Source organism: Trichechus manatus, unplaced genomic scaffold, assembly GCF_000243295.1.
Source record: "Trichechus manatus latirostris isolate Lorelei unplaced genomic scaffold, TriManLat1.0 scaffold00028, whole genome shotgun sequence".
Lineage (NCBI taxonomy): Eukaryota > Metazoa > Chordata > Mammalia > Sirenia > Trichechidae > Trichechus > Trichechus manatus.
In genome coordinates this window covers 3,143,782-3,159,639 of record NW_004443964.1, presented here as the reverse complement: position 1 = coordinate 3,159,639, position 15,858 = coordinate 3,143,782, and the positions used below count along the sequence as shown (strand labels likewise).

The 15,858-nt window shown below is 51.5% G+C and overlaps 1 pseudogene; it reads left to right on the top strand.

Annotated features, from left to right (window-relative positions):
• Positions 1-200: 200 nt before the first annotated feature.
• On the top strand, positions 201-14,653 carry LOC101345876 (60S ribosomal protein L17-like; annotated as a pseudogene).
• Positions 14,654-15,858: the final 1,205 nt, after the last annotated feature.

Here is a 15,858-nt window from a genome sequence, read left to right as displayed (position 1 = left end):
GCTGCGCCCCTCGCCCTCCATCACCTGGCAGGACCTGCTGAGTTGCAGGGATAGGTGCAGCCTCACCTCATCACCACCCTCCTGCCAGGACCCCCAGGGGGAGCAGCTTCCATTAGGAAGTGTGATAGAAGGTGCCTTCCTGCTAACGCCTCACTCACCATGGGGAAGCCTGAGCCCCGGGGTCCCATCCCTCTGCCGCCATGGACCGCCCCTCCATCTCCTCCCCAGCGGCAGAAGATGGGGCCAGCCCAGTGCCTCCCCCCACCACACCCACCCACTGTGCGTCCCCCCCAGGGAGGCCCTGCCTGCTGTCCTTCCCCACGCTCAGCGCCCCCTACCCACAGGTCCTTGTCCTGCTGGGGTGAGTGCAGACAACCAAGGCCCCAGAGGAGCTGGCAAATAGAAAGAAACCCAATATCCTTCTTTTCTGCATAAAAACATACCCAGGTCAGCATGCTGGGGAAGGGCACGTGGAGGAGGGGGTGCCAGGACGGAACCAAACCCGGCTTGTGGTTGTCACCATAAAAACACAGTCAGCACTGACTCGTGGTGACCACAGGTGTCTCAGCGTGGAACTGTGCTCCTTAGGGCTTTCAGAGGCTGGTTTTTCAGAAGTAGATCGCCAGGCCTTTCTTCCAAGCCACCTCTGGGTTAGTTTGAACCACCAGCCTTTCTGTTAGCAGCCGAGTGTATTCACCCTGTGCACCACCCAGGGACTCTGTCACTGTAGCTGACAAGAACTTGCTGGGGTCTTGGGACAGCACCCGCAAACTATACTCAGCACAGCCTGGTGACGCCATTCTGCCTCATCTCCCCCAGGCTTGCCTGGAGGGAATGGGGCAGTGGAACCAACTGGGGACAAAGTGTCCAGAGATGCCCAACTGGAGAGGTGCCAGCATCATCAAAAGCCCAAGAAGGCTGTGACCAGAGCCAGCAGATTAGTGGCTGAACAGCGCCACCTGGTGGGCATATCTGAGACTACAAAAGCCAAATGGCATTTTGTTGTTAGTCTTGGGATTTCTTACCCTTTCCCCAGCTGGGGCTCTCAGGCTACCAGAACCGCCTGCCCTCTAATCAGACTCTGTTTAGCTATGCCTGGTTCAGGAACCCTGGTGGCACAACAGTTAAGCACTCGGCTGCTAACTGAAAAGTCGGCGGTACAAACCCACCCAGTGTCTCAACAGGAGAAAGACCTGCTGATCTGCTCCCTTAAAGATCACGGCCAAGAAAACACCATGGGGCAATTCTACCCTGTCACATGGGGTTGCTTTAGTGGAAATCGACTTGGCAGCACCCAACAACATGTCTGATTATCAGAGGGCCCAATCCAGGCACTTCAGACAAGGCAGGAAAATAAACTTCCAAAAAAAGCACTTCTCTTCAAGAAGCCCCTCCCCAGTGCTCACAGGTGGCCCCCTGTCCAGGGTGACTGTCCCTTCCTCCCATCACGGACGTGATTTCTGAGGGGAGGAATCAGAAACCTCTGCTTCAGACAGCAGTGAACAGCAAGGGGCTCCCATGTACCAAAGACAGGACAAAAAAGCCTGAAAAGAATAGTAGATGTAATAGGTCAAAACACCAATACTACGTATATTAGTAATATATGTACGATATATAAATATGTAAAAAGAAAAACAAAACTAAACCGAAACCTCGTTGGAAACCCACTGGAAGTAACGAGGGCTTTGAAAATTTTTACTTTGCAAGTTGCCAATCGCAAGAAAAAAATGGTAGATTTCCCTTATGGATTGTATTTCAGCGTATCCAAATAACTCTATTTGATAAGGGAGGTTTTTTGTTTGCTTCGGGGTGGGGGGGGGAAGAAAATTTCTAGCTACTCGTCGTGGAAAGGATGATACAGTCAATCAGAAAATCACCATTTTGCATCCTCTCAGGAAACAGCTACTTTGCACGGTGGTTGCCCGTAAACAGAAGAGACCACTGGGTGAAAATCGAGACAAGGGCAGAGGAAGAACTGGCTGTCACCGCCTGGACCTGCCGTTCAATCTCAGCATCAGCAACAAAGGGACCAGGCAAGAGGCCAGGTGAGGCACACAGCCCACCTGTGAATCTAATGAATGGATTGAGTTGTATTCCCGGAAAAAGATACATTGAAGTCCTAACCTCTGTACGTGGGAATGTGGCTCCATTTGGGAATAGGGTTTTTCTTTTGTTACGTTACTGAAGTCATACTGGAGAAGGGTGGTTCCTAAACCTAATCCCTTCTGAGTGGCGTCTTACAAAAAGGGACACAGACACAGAGAGACAGACACAGGGTGGAAGACACCGCGTGAAGACAGAGGCAGACGCAGCTGTAAACCAGGAATTCCCAGGATTGCTGGCAGCTACTAGAAGCTGAAAGAGGCAAAGGACTTTCCCCCACAGGCAATGGCCTGAATTCCGGCTTCTAGCCTCCAGAACTGAGACAATAAATTTCTGTTCTTTAAAGACACCCACCTGTGGTAATTTTGTTTCGGTGGTGCTAGAAAACTAAGATAACAGCTACTTTTATTTGCAGGAAACATGGGGATAAAATGCGGTCAGGGCGGGCTGCCCGCAGCCTCGGAGAGTTCTAAGAGACACAGCGGTTTGCCCTCAACTACTAGCCTGAAGGTTGGCAGTTCAAACCTACCCAGGAGTGCTGTGGAAGAAAGGCCTGGTGAACTGCTTTCGTTAAGATTACAGCCAAGAAAACCCTATGGAGCAGTTCTAATCTATAACACATGGGGTTGCCATGAGTCGCAACTGACATGACAGCAACAACTTTGGGGGTGTTGTTTTTTTAAGAGACACAACAACCAACAAACCCAGTGTAAACAGACGTTTTTGAGACAGAGAAATTTGATTATGGGCGGACCTGAGCTGATACCAAGGAATTATTGCTACTTGATTATTGTGTTAAAGGAGCCGCAATGGTGTTACAAAGTTTCCCTTGTTTTGAGAGTTGCGTCCTGAAGTTTGCAGGAGCAAATTTACAACGTCCGCTGCTGCTTGAAAATGCTTCAGCCCAAGAGAAAAAAACACCATTAGAGGCATAAATGTGGCGATTCTTGATAAGTCTTGAATCTGGGTAACGAGCATGTGAGCAATTATTGTGCTACCTTTCTTATTTTGAATCTTTTGAAAACTTCCATTATAAACATTTTAAAAATAAAGGAAGACACATCCTGTCTCCTACTAACCGGATCTGGCATCCTGAAAATTTTATGGCAAGTTGACTCCTTTGGAGCCCTGAACTCTGTCTTTGCTCTTTTTCGGGGGGTATAAGTTATGGGGGAAATCTCCTTCTGGGGGGCCGAGCACCCAAGCCGAGTTCCTACGCCATCCTCACCAAGCACCGGGCCTCCTGAGCCCTCTCGTCCTCTCTCCACCCTCGTGGGCTTTCAAATACAACTCAATGCCCTGCTGGGACAGCAGCTCAGGTGGAGAGCCACAGCTGGGGTCCTCCAGCGTTATCTCCTGCAGCAGAACACATTACCGCAAAACTCAGCAGCTTAAAATAGCAAACATTGGTTGTATCACGCAGTTTCTGAGGATCAGGAATCTGAGAGCAGCTTGGCTGGGCGGTTCTGGCTCCTGGTCTCTTAAAAGACTGCAGGTGACCTGTAGGAATCCCAACCCCTCCCTATGGTCAGGATAGCAACGGTCCCCCAAAGGTCTTTTCAGTCACCTCATGGGCATGCAAAAGTTGGATAATGAGAAAGAAAGAACTGATGCATTCAAACCGTGGTGCTGGCAAAGAATATTGAATATACAGTGGACGGCCCTGCTGGTGCAGTGGTTAAGAAGAGCTCGGCTGCTAACCAAAAGGTTGACAGTTTGAATCCACCAGCTGCTCTTTGGAAACCCTATGGGGCAGTTCTACTCTGTCCTCTAGGGTCGTTATGAGTTGGAATCGACGCAACAGCAACGGGTTTTTTGCTGCTGCTGCTTTTTTTTTTTTTGGTTTGCTACAAGGGCAAACAAACTAGTCTTAGAAGAAATACAACCAGAATGTTCCTTAGAAGCCAGGATGGTGAGACTTGGAATCACTTACTTTGGACACATCTTCAGGGAAGACAGATTACTAGAAAAGTACATCGTGTTTGGTAAAGTAGGTCAGTGAAAACGAGGGAAACCCTCAATGAGGTGGATTGACACAGTGGCCTCAACTGTGGACTCAAACTTGCCAGTGACCATGAAGACAGCGCAGGACCAGGCAACATTTGTTCTGTTGTATACCAGGTCTCCATGAGTCCGAGCCGACTCAACAGCAGATGACAACACCAACAGCCCCTGCCTCTCCACTCGCCCCCCATCTTGTTTATCCCCCCCATTTCCCCCCTGCCTCTGGCCTCCCCCACAGCCACAGCACCCTGAGCTCCCAGAGCTGGTCAGTAATTTGCGATGTGGACATGCACTTTCTAGGGAGAGCCCGAAACGGTGGTCCTATCCCCCATGAGGCTCTAGAACCCAGAAGAGGTTGATAACCACAGCTCTGCACTGCCCCTCGGTCACAGGTCCCCAGCTGGAATTCACTTCCTTGCCTGAGCCAGCTCTTAGTCCATGGTGATATGAATTTGATGACTTAGCATCGTCTTATCTTCCAGAAACTAGATTAGCTGTGGCTGGAAAACCTTCTTTCAGCTGCCAAAGTGCTTCCCCAGACACCCAAGCCGTCCGTCCTTCCCACCTTGGGGAGTCATGGGGTTCACGCCACCCTTATGCACGTGGGCTCTAGGGTTTCAATTGTCCATCCTGGGCATCTTTTGACTTTATTCTCCCCCTCGCTCATCCCTAGGCCCCGGGCACATCTGTCTGGAAGTGTGATGTGGTCACAGATCTCCGTCCACACCCAACACTTCACACAGAGAGTGCGGCCCCCTGAGCCTCTTTTGTGGCCTCCCACGAACAGGTGGACGCAGGCTCTCAAGATGCTGGAGGCAGGGGTGAAGGAGGTCCATGTGGGGCCTCCACCCATGAACGAGAGACCACGTCAGGTGTGGTAAGGAGGGCCATAGGTGCTGGACACAACTCCAGCCTCCACCTGGAAAGTCGTGGACACTCCTTTGCGAGGTCCCCAGGGCAGGGAGGGCCCCGTGCTCCCTCTGGAGATCCTGCTTCAGACCTTGGCCCGAGTAGATCTGGGGGGGCGGGCGTGGAGCCCAGACTCTTGATTTGATATGTCTCAGCCCCGGCTCACCCCAAACCTCCTGCACACCACTTGTCAACAAGCATCAGGCTTAATGGACTTGTCAACAAGCATCGGACTTAATGGAGCCACTGACAGTCAACCATGATGACGGTCACAATGAGAAGGCAGATGAGGATGACAGTGGGACCCTCACTCACAGAAGGGGCACCCCTGCCCCTGCAGAGAGCCCTGGCCCCAGATGGGGTGATGAATAGAGGGGCGCAGGCCCAGCAGCGATGTGCTGGTGATCTCTTAGACACCCAGCTTGGCCAACGGTAGCCCTCTTATCTGTCATAATGTCCCCTCCCCACTATGAGGATGTAAACAGGCCTCCAAGTGGCTATAAAAGTGACGGCTTGGGAGCTAGCAGGTTCTCCCCCGAATCTCCCGGAAGATTCTGTGATAACAGCTGTCGATGGGCAGAGATGTCTCTGCTATCTCCCTGACTCTCCCTGACACTCCCAATGCCAGGCCCAGCATCGCGACATGCCCACCACCACCCCGCCCTTCCGACTCCCACCACCCACCTTTGCACAGTCACAGCCGTCACACCCTACCCACCAAGAGCCATCAGACGTGGGCCGGGAGCCAGCGGGGGGCAGGTACTGCTTACGCCTTCCAAAGAGAGACCCCCAGCCAGCACTGCAGCCTGGCCCCCAGCCCATCAGAGCTCCAGGCGAGACAGGTGAGCTGTCTGCATCAGCACACCCAGAAAATGTCCCTCTGGAAAACTCCAGGCCTGAGTTCTGAGTGCCCCTAGAGACCACAGTTGGCAGCTAAGGGCCAGGCCAGCTGGAGTTTGGAGAGATAATAGTGAAGCAGATTTATTCCTGAAGCAGCTAGGGGACAGTGACAAGGCAACTTCTCAGAGAGTTATAAGAAACACAGCTATAATTACATCCATGTGAGAAGGTGTGAACCAGGATGGCGTCAGGCAGTGGTCCTCCCTGGAGGGGGCGGACGGACAAACGACCAACCAGACCTGTGACCCATGCCTCAGAGGAGAAGTCTGGCCAGGCAGGAAAGAGTCTCTCCAAGGCCCCCTGGCCCACGCCCCTTGTCTCCTGCCCCGTAGGAGACAGCGGGTCCAGTCAGTGTGACTGCCCGGGCCCAGTGAGCAGAGGATGATGGCGGACCCACCCCCCACCACAACTGCTGGGTTGAGCACCCCTGAGAAGGAGCTGGAGGGTGGGACAGCTGGGCTGATGCCCAGGAGGGTAGGAAGAGCTCTCTCAGGCCTCACTGCCCAGGGGAGGCAGGAAGGGCTTATTTCTCGTCTGCTTCTTGTGCGGGGCCCAGACCCTGGGGGCTCCTGGAGCTGGGGTGAGTCGGACCAGCCAGAGGGGACATCACAGGCCACAGGGTCTCAGGGTAGGGGCGGGCAGCTGTCCAGCCTATCCCCAAGCTCTCCAGGACTTGGGGGGGGGCTGTGTCCCCCCTGAGTGCTGGGCAATGCCCCTGGTGCACATCCCTCGAAAAAAAGCCCCCACAGCCTGCAATGGGGCATCACCCAGACACACTGGGAGGACACAGATGGGGCCCTCCACATACACCCCCAATGGGGCATCACTTCAGACACATCAGGGGGGCACAGACGGGGGGCCTCCCACATACACCCCCAACGATGCATCATCCAGACACACTGGCAGGACACAGACGGGGCACCCCACATACACTCCCAGTGACCCCCAGGCCTCAAGCTTTCCCTGCAGCCCCACTGCCCACCCCAGAAAGCACTCCCCAAGCCCCCTGAATGAAGGGTCCCTGACTCTGTCCGCGCCCGTGACTGGCTCTTCAAGGTCAGCAGACCTCACTGTCCCAGAGTGCTTCAAAGTCAGCCCAACCTGGGAGTTAATGTGGGTTTAATGGGCAGCTGGTGAAACTGAATAAATACTGGAGTGAGTGTGAGTGGTGAGGAGACCGGGAAATCAGCCGGGAGCGTGGTTTGGAATAGCTAACGGCGGCAGGAGGAAGAGCAGAAGGTGAAGGCAAGAAAAGGCTCAGAAATAACACCACTTTAGCACAGGGAGGAGTGGACGGAGGGTGCTACAGATTGAACTGTGTGCCCCAAAAAGTTATGTGGAAGTCCTCACCCCTGTACCCGTGAACGTGACCTTGTTTGGAAACAGGTATTTCCTTGTGTTATGTTAACAAGGTCATACCGGAGCAGGGTGGGTCCTAAACCTAATCCCTGTTGTTGTTAGTTGCCATGAGTCAATTCCTACTCGTATGACGCCATGTGTGCAGAACAGAACTGGGCTCCACAGGGTTATCAAGGCTGTGACCTTCCAGAAGCAGATCACCAGGCCTGTCTTCAGATCCTTCTGAGTGGGGTCTTATAAAAAAGGGAAGACAGACACGGATAGACAAACACAGGGGGAAGACAGACGCCGAGGAACACCATCGATTTAAGGCAGACCCCAGAAACCAGGAGCGAGGCCCACAGAAGGAATGGACACGGCCGAGACCCTGGTTTGGACTGTTAGTCTCCAGAACTGTGAGGCAGTAAATTCCTGTTCTTTAAAGCCACCCACGTGTAGTGTTTCTGTTACAGCAGTGCTAGAAGACTAAGACACCCCCAGCTCCTATCCAGGCTTAAATCTAGGGGCCCTTGGGGGAGCTGACCGTCCTGCAGAAAGACCACCAACAGGAAACCCCAAAACCCAGGTCCCAGGTGGGCGTGGCTCTGTGGGGCATGGGGAAAGCCCCAGGCTCTTCAAAGCTCTGCTTATGAGGCTCTGCCTGGTGAAATCTCCTCCCACCGGAACTCCTACAGTCCTGTCCACACCCTCTAGAACTTTCTAGAAGCCCTGGTCATATTGCCACATTGCATCCATTGCAAATATTCTTTTAATCACATTAACACTCTCAAGAGCCTGTTAAGAGGGAGAAAAACAAAATAAAAAATCCTGCACGTTATCGGTTCCCCTGCGTGCACACAGGCACCTAACGCGCGCCGAGAAGGGTTTTTAGCAGCCTTTGCCTCTTGGGTTGTGGGATTTTAAATCACTTTCATTTTTCTTCTCGATACTTTTCTGTGTTTTCCAAATTTTCTGTACTGAGTACAAATTATTCTTAAAACTGGGGACTAAAACCGGAGATTCTGTGATGTGATTTCACTTGATCTATCTGTCCTGCCCAATGAAGACAACTCGTCTTTTTCTATCTTTAACCGCAGCCCCAACAAACAGCTGGTGCCTCCTGGGGTCCCCCATCTCTGTTCAGTGAATTCTATCGCTACCGGAAAGACAGACCTAGAATTCTCTAACCCTCGTGTTAGCTTGCAGTGGTGCTCAGTGGTAACATCCTCGCCTTCCATCCAGGAGACCGGGGTTCGACTCCCCGCCAATGCACCTCATGCACAGCCACCACCAGTCTGTCATTGGGGGCTTGTGTGTTGCTGGGATGCTGAACAGGATTCAGTGGAGCTTCCGGACGAAGACAGACTAGGAAGAATGGGCTGGCAATCTACTGAAAATCGGCCAACGGAAACCCTGTGGATCACAACGGTCGTGGTCGTGGGGAAGCCTCAGGACTGGGCAGCATTTCCTTCTGTCGTGCGGGAGGTCGACCCGACCACAGCTCACAGTGAGAAGAACAACAGGGCTAGATCACCACTAACGTCCTTGCCATCTCTGCAAGGGCCCCGGTCCCAGGGTCTTTCTGAGCAAGTCTCTGTGTAGGTCTCTCTCTGTGTCTCTCTCTCCTTCTCTGTCTCTTTCTCTGTCTCTCTCTGTGTCTCTGTCTCCCTCTGTCTCTATGTGTCTCTTTCTTTGTCTCTCCCTCCTGTCTCTCTTTGTCTCTGTCTCTCTCTGTCTCTATGTGTGTCTCTCTGTCTCTCCCTCCTCTCTGTTTCTATCTCTCTGTGTCTCTCTCTGTCTCTGTGCCTCTCTCTGTCTCTGTCTCTCTTCCCCCACCACCGCCCTCCAGCCCCTGGCTCCCCCCAGCTTCCCACACTCAAGCCTGGTGACCCTCAGGAAAGGCGCTTGTAGCCTCTAAAGGACCCCCACCCTGCAGGCCGTCCTACCCAGGACAAGCCCTCCTGCTGCCCAGACTCCATGTCGCAGCCCCCCAACACCCACTCTTCATCCTAGTCTGGAACAACACACCCCTAGCCCCCTAAACTGAGACTTTGCTGCCTGCACGCACGTACACACGTGTGCATGCCCGTACACACACACACAGAGACACACAGACACAGACAGACACACACACACAGACACACACATACACAGAGACACACACACACACACTCACACACGGAGGGCGACCTGAGGCAGGGCTGCAGGGACGGGGGCACACTGTCCCCAGGGAGTGCTGCTAACCCGACACATAATCCTGTTAAAATATTAATCCTCATTTAGCTGGGAGGCGAGGTGGCCTGGAGATAAAGCCCCTGAGAAGCAATAAAAGGCAAAGCGACTGATAAAGTGGAGCGTCACGCTAATAAACCCGCTGTACTGAAGGTCGGTCAGGTCTGTCATGGGGCCAACAGCCATTGTCAGGCGAGTCCCAGCCTAACAGCCCCAGCAGAGGGGTGCCAGCCTACGCTGACACTGGATGGCACTAATGGGGGGTCTAGTCTTCACAGTAGGGAAGCTCCTCCTCCCACAAGGCCCCTGGAAGGCAGTGGCCCTTTGGGAAGGACTGGCCAGCCTTGGACCTCTCTCCTCTGAAACCACAGCCCTCGGGCCCCGCCAGCCCCCAGGGTACGCTAATGACCTGAGGCCTATCCCATGGAGCTCTGGCGGCCTCTCACCATCTCCCGGGCTGGAAGGCTCACGCCCCCAATCCCCAGGCCGGGGCCCGCCGGGGCTGTTGGGGTCCTCCCAAGATGGCGGAGGCGGCACCAGCTGCCTCCAGGCCCTTTCTGGTTCGGGAAGGCTCATCCTACCAGGTCCCCAGGCAAATCCTTCTTCGCCCATTTCCCTCCTGAAGGGCACTTTCCCCTCCAGCTAAACTGCAAAACCAGGTTGATTCTCCTTCAGCATCCTCAAAAGCAAAGAATGTGTTGGCAGCATGGCTGTCCCCCTCAAAGGACACTGGCTGGGAGGAAGGAGAGACCAGTGGAGACCCAACATCGCCTCTCACTACCGTGCAAAATCAGGGGGGTGGGATCGACCTTCAGACTCCTCCAACAGAGGGGACAGCTCAGGCTGTAAGCGCCTGCCCCCCCGCCCCCCCCCGGCAAAGCTCCCCTCGCCGGGGCACCCGCACCATGGCCAGAAGGGAGGCCGAGATACCCTTTTTTAACACATCTCCAACTTTGCACAGAGGTGAAGGGGAAGCAAGGAGCCCTTGAAATGGTCCAGGCCAAGCGATTTTCACCGTTAATAGTCCCTGAGGAGCTCTAATGGCGCCATGGATAAGCGCTTGGCTGCTAAATGAAAGGTCAATGGTTCAAACCCACAAGCCACACCATGGGAGAAAGATGTGACAATCTGCTTCCATAAAGATTACTGCCTTGGAAACCCTGTGAAGAAGTTCTACTCTGTCCTATAGGGTCACTATGAGTCAGAATCAACTCGACGGCAACAGGTTTTTTTTGGTATTAGTTCCAGGGTGGTGCAAAAGGTTAAGTGCTCAGCTACTGACTGAAAGATTGGCAGTTCAAATCCACCCAGAGGTGCCTTGAAAGAAAGGTCTGGCAATCTACTTCTGAAAAATCAGCCTTTGAAAACCCTATGGAGCACGGTTCTGCTCTGACATGCATGGGGTCACCATCAGTTGGAATCGACTCCTGACAACTGGGTGGATTCTTTCATTCATGCATTCAAGAATCATTTGTTAAATGCCTGCTGTGGGACAGGCACTGGGGATACAGCATTGCTCACAGCCTAGTAGGGGAGGCAGATAACAACTGCAAGACAATTCATTCATTCCAGGTTCGCATGGCAGCAGTGACCTTTGAGGCTGACCTGGGAGGACATGCTTGTTTTGTCCCCTGGCCCCTGGCAGACATACAACACAGGGTAGGGCAGCCTCAGCTACACCGGGCGGGCATTCTCCACCTGTGTGTATTTCAAGTCCACCCTATCCCCAGGCCAAGGAGGCCTCTGGGATCTGGTCCTGCAGGGGATCAAGGACCCCTTAAGCAAGAAAAGCAATAAATAAACAGCTGCATGTTTCCCTGTCTGTCTGCAAGGAGTGGCCCTGACTTCAGGGGCCCTTCTCTGCTGCGGACACCGGTTCACCCATAAATGCTGCACCCCAGGGCAGTACAGCAGTCTTCCCTCTAAGCTGCCGATGCACCTGCTCTAGTTGGGGATCCCTTGTTGCAAGAACAGCTGAGGTGATGATTTTTAAAACATTTTAACAGCACACCACAGTAGCAGGGAGCACACCTAGCACTCAGATATTGGCTTCTAAATACCACTCTCCAAAAAAAGGAACCAGGGTTCCTTGAAAAATGCCTGATTCTAGGACTGGGGTAGGGAATACACAAGACGAGCCTGGAACATCTTCTAGTGCCAGAAAGTAAGGAAATGCTCAAAATTTAAAAATCAAAACACAATGAGGATATGTCGAAAGGACACAGGAGCCAACGGAAAGCACTCCCAGTGACCAAAGCTGGAGCAATTTGAGCAACAAAATAAATAGTGTTGTATTATAACCCAAAGTATAAAATAAAGAGCTTTGAGGCCAGCTGATGTTAATAAAGGATTAAATAAATAAATAACTGGGAGCGAAGAGACTAATCTTCCATGCAGAAGAATTCCGAATAATTGACGTAGATGCTGGTCTCTCAAGGAGGTGGAGCCTAAATCCCCAGTCCTTAAATGAGGCCTGCACATAGTGACTTCCTTCCAAAGGGTAGGAAAGGTAGAGCATGGGAAGAAAGAGCAACTTCACAGCAGGAAAACTTGGCAAACACCACCTCAGCCAGGTGATCAAGGGTCAAGGTCAACAGTGATAAGTCATACTGATAATGTGTACTCCTGATATGACGTTATGAGAATGGCATTTTATCTCCATGGTCTACCACCCGTAAAACGTAACTCCAGTCTAATTAGGAGAAAAACATCAGACAAATCCCAACTGAGGGACAGTCTACAAACTACCTGACCCACTGAGGGACCATCTACAAACTACCTGACCCACTGAGGGACTGTCTACAAACTACCTGACCCACTGAGGGACTGTCTACAAACTGCCTGACCTACTGAGGGACTGTCTACACACTGCCTGACCCATTGAGGGACAGTCTACAAACTATTTGACCAATCCTCCTGAAAACTGTCAAGGTCATCAACAACAATAAGGAAAGTCTGAGAAACTGTCACAGCCAAGAAAAACCTAAGGATACATACGATTAAATGCAATGTGCTGTCCTGGATGGAATCCTGGAGCAGAAAAAGGACATTAGGTAAAAAAAGTAAATGAATAAATAAGGAGATCTGAATATAGCGTGGACTTCAGTTAATGTACTGATGTTGGCTCCTTAGTTGTGCAAACGTACCTCACTATGGTAAGACATAATCACAGGGGCAGCCGGGTGCAAAGTGTAGGGAAACTCTCTGACTTAGCTTCTCAAATCTTCTGTAAACCTAAAACTCTTCTAAAATAAAAATGTTTGTTTAAAAAAAAATGTTTTACCTACCCAGAAAGTATGCTAGCTTTTGCATAAATTTTTCCTCTAAATGTATTCATTCATCCAACAAAAATGTGATGTGCACCTACTGTGTGCTGGGCGTTATGCAGGCTCTGGGGTTCAACAATGAACAATGTGGCCCTGCCTTCATGGGGCTTAGGGTCTGCCATCCTCCCTGAAGAATCATCAGCATGCAGGAGAATGGGAAAACTACAAGTGACCAATAAAAACAATACAAGTCTATCAAAAGATACATTCCAGAACCCCTGAAACTATTGCCTTGAGGAAACCTTTAAACCTTGACCCCAAAATATCCCTTGAAGTCTACTCAAAACCAAACAGTAGTTTAGCTTAACTAGTAAAGAATGTCTGCCTCGAGCACTGTGCTCTTTTAAGATCCATCTATATGGGATCAAACTGACAACAGCAACTCGAAAGGTTAGATGGGGGCAGTGAGTTTACATTAATGGGGGAGGAATAACTCGGAAAAGGAGGGCGAGAATGGCTGCACAACTTGAAGAGTGGAATCAATGTCACTGCAATGTACACGTAGAAATTGTGGAATTGGTGTATGTTCAGCTGTATGTTCTCAACAACAAATAAAATAAAATGAATTATAAAAATATATATTCTAAAAATTATATATTCTGAAATATATAAAGAACTAATCAAACCGTAAGGTTTAATGCTCTGACCCACTTGGTAAATGTGATAGAAGGTTGCACATGGGGAGTTAGAGATAAGAAATGGTGACATGAGAAATCTCCCAGCCTCTCTGGCTTAATACTTGAAGATATCATTAAGGCACCTATTAGACCAGCAAAAAATGAAAAAAAGTAAAACCCAGTGTAGATAGCACTGGGGGCAGGAGGTACTTACATTAGCTCATGGCTGGCGATACCACGGACCGCTTCAGTCTTTCCTGTCAGCTATCTGATTGTAAGTAATGAGAGCCAAATAGCCTTTCTATCCTCTGTTCAGTAATCCCTTCTGACATTGTACCCCAAGGAAATAATGTGTGAATATAAAAAGGAGAATGAGTGGCAGCAAGATATTCACAGCTGCACTATCTCAAAAAAAAAAAAAGTTGTCACCTCTCCTGCCAGAGCCCAACAATAAGATACTAAATCAGCAAGGCTGGTCATCAAAGATCGAGATGTAGTGAAAAGCTGGGGCTGCAGCGCCAGATGCCCCCGGTTCAAGTCTGGGCTCCTTCACTTGCTGAGTGACCTTACCCTGTCTCTGACTCTATTTCCTCATCTGCAAAGTGAGGCCGTCACTTAACTCCTACCTTCAAGACCAACCTTGACTCTTCCTGTGAGTGGCCTGAGGTGATCTCTCAGAAAGCTGTGCTACTCACTTGACCCAGAAACCCTCACAAAACTGAGCAAGTGAAGAGATGCCAAGTCTTCAGGTCCATTTGAAGAACACCCGTGAAATTGCCCAGGCCATCAAGGGTAGGCATCACCAAAAAGCCACCAAGTCTCCGAAAGACGTCAGTTTGCAGAAGCAATGTGTGCCTTTCCGACGCTACGGCGGTGGAGTAGGTGTGCCCAGGCCAAACAGTGGAGCTGGACACAGGCCAATGGCCCAAAAAGTGGGCTGCATTTTTGCTGTGCATGGTTAAAATGCAGAGAGCAATGCTGAACTTCAGGGTTGAGACGTGGATTCTCTGGTCAGGGAGCACATCCAGGTGAACAAAGCCTCCAAGATGCCGTGGCAGTGACAGAGCTCCTGGCAGCATTAAGCCACACGTGACCCTCCGCCCACATGGAGATGATCTTACTGAAAAGGGACACATTGTCCCTAAACCAGGAGAAGAGGCTGCACACAAGAAAAACACATCCCCGAAGAAACTGAAGAAACATAAACGTATGGCTCAGGAGTAAATTCAGCATAAAATAAAATGCAAATAAAAGTAAAAGCAGGGGAAAAAAAAAGAAAGAAAGAACCACCTTGAAGTTTGAATGAGCTCATGGATGTGATCCATCTCATATATCAGGTATATACCTCTGTCTGGTATATGGGAAATGCACAGTAGCTGTTAGCTACAATCAACCATTACAAACTGTTTTCACTGAGGCAGTATATAGGACCAGGGAAGGACACGGATGGGGGAGGGGGGTGACCCAAGGAGCTCCCCGTGAGCGCCAGAGTCAGACAGACAGGGGAGAGTTACCCCAAGCCTCGCTGAGACTCCCTGCGAAGGGCGGGAAGCAGACCTCCGGCGCCATCTCCAGGCAGGAGAGGGTGAGCTGGGGACGGAACTCCCATGGCCCGGATGGGGGCCAGCAGGAGAAAGGGCAGAGAGAACCAGATCATCCTTCTCCCTCACCTGCACCCCACCCCCACCCATCACCAAGACCTGCTGGTTCTGGCCCCAAACATACCCCAAATCTGTCCCCCTCTGCCCCCGACTCTGGCCGGGCCTCGCCCCCTGGACCACCACCTCAGCTCCTCACCAGTCTCCCTCTCCACTCCTGCCCTCTCCAGCCACCCTGCAGCCAGCACGATCCGCATGGTGTCACTCCCCTGCTTGAACCCAGCAATGCCTCCCAGAGCCATTATTATTATCGGCTCAGACTAGGTCAGCTGAGAGTGACAGAAAACCCAGAAAACGAGCTTAAACAGGGCAGACAGGTATTTATTTCTCTCTGGGCGGAAGGAGCCTGGGGCTGTGCCATCCAGGGCTGGCCCGGCGACGCTGTCAGGACAACTCGGGGGCCAGCCTCCTCCGGCTCACACCGTCATCCCCAGGGAGCCCCTTGTCACCCCGCTTCGGGGCAGCATCTGAGTCTGAGGCGTCAGAATGGAAGAAGAATCAAAACACAAGATGAGCAAACCAGCAGCAATCCTCGCTTCAGGAAGGCAGGGCGGGGGGGGGGCATCTGTCACATGACACACTTCTTTCATCCCATTGGCCTGAAAGTGGTCACGTGGCCAAACCTAGCTGCAAGGAACACTGGGAAATGTAGTCCTTATTCTTGGCTGCCATTTTACTATAGAAGAAGGGAAGAGCAGATATTAGGAGACAGCTAGCCATCTCTAGCACAGCATAAAATCCAGACCCCTACCCCGTGACCTACAGGCCCCT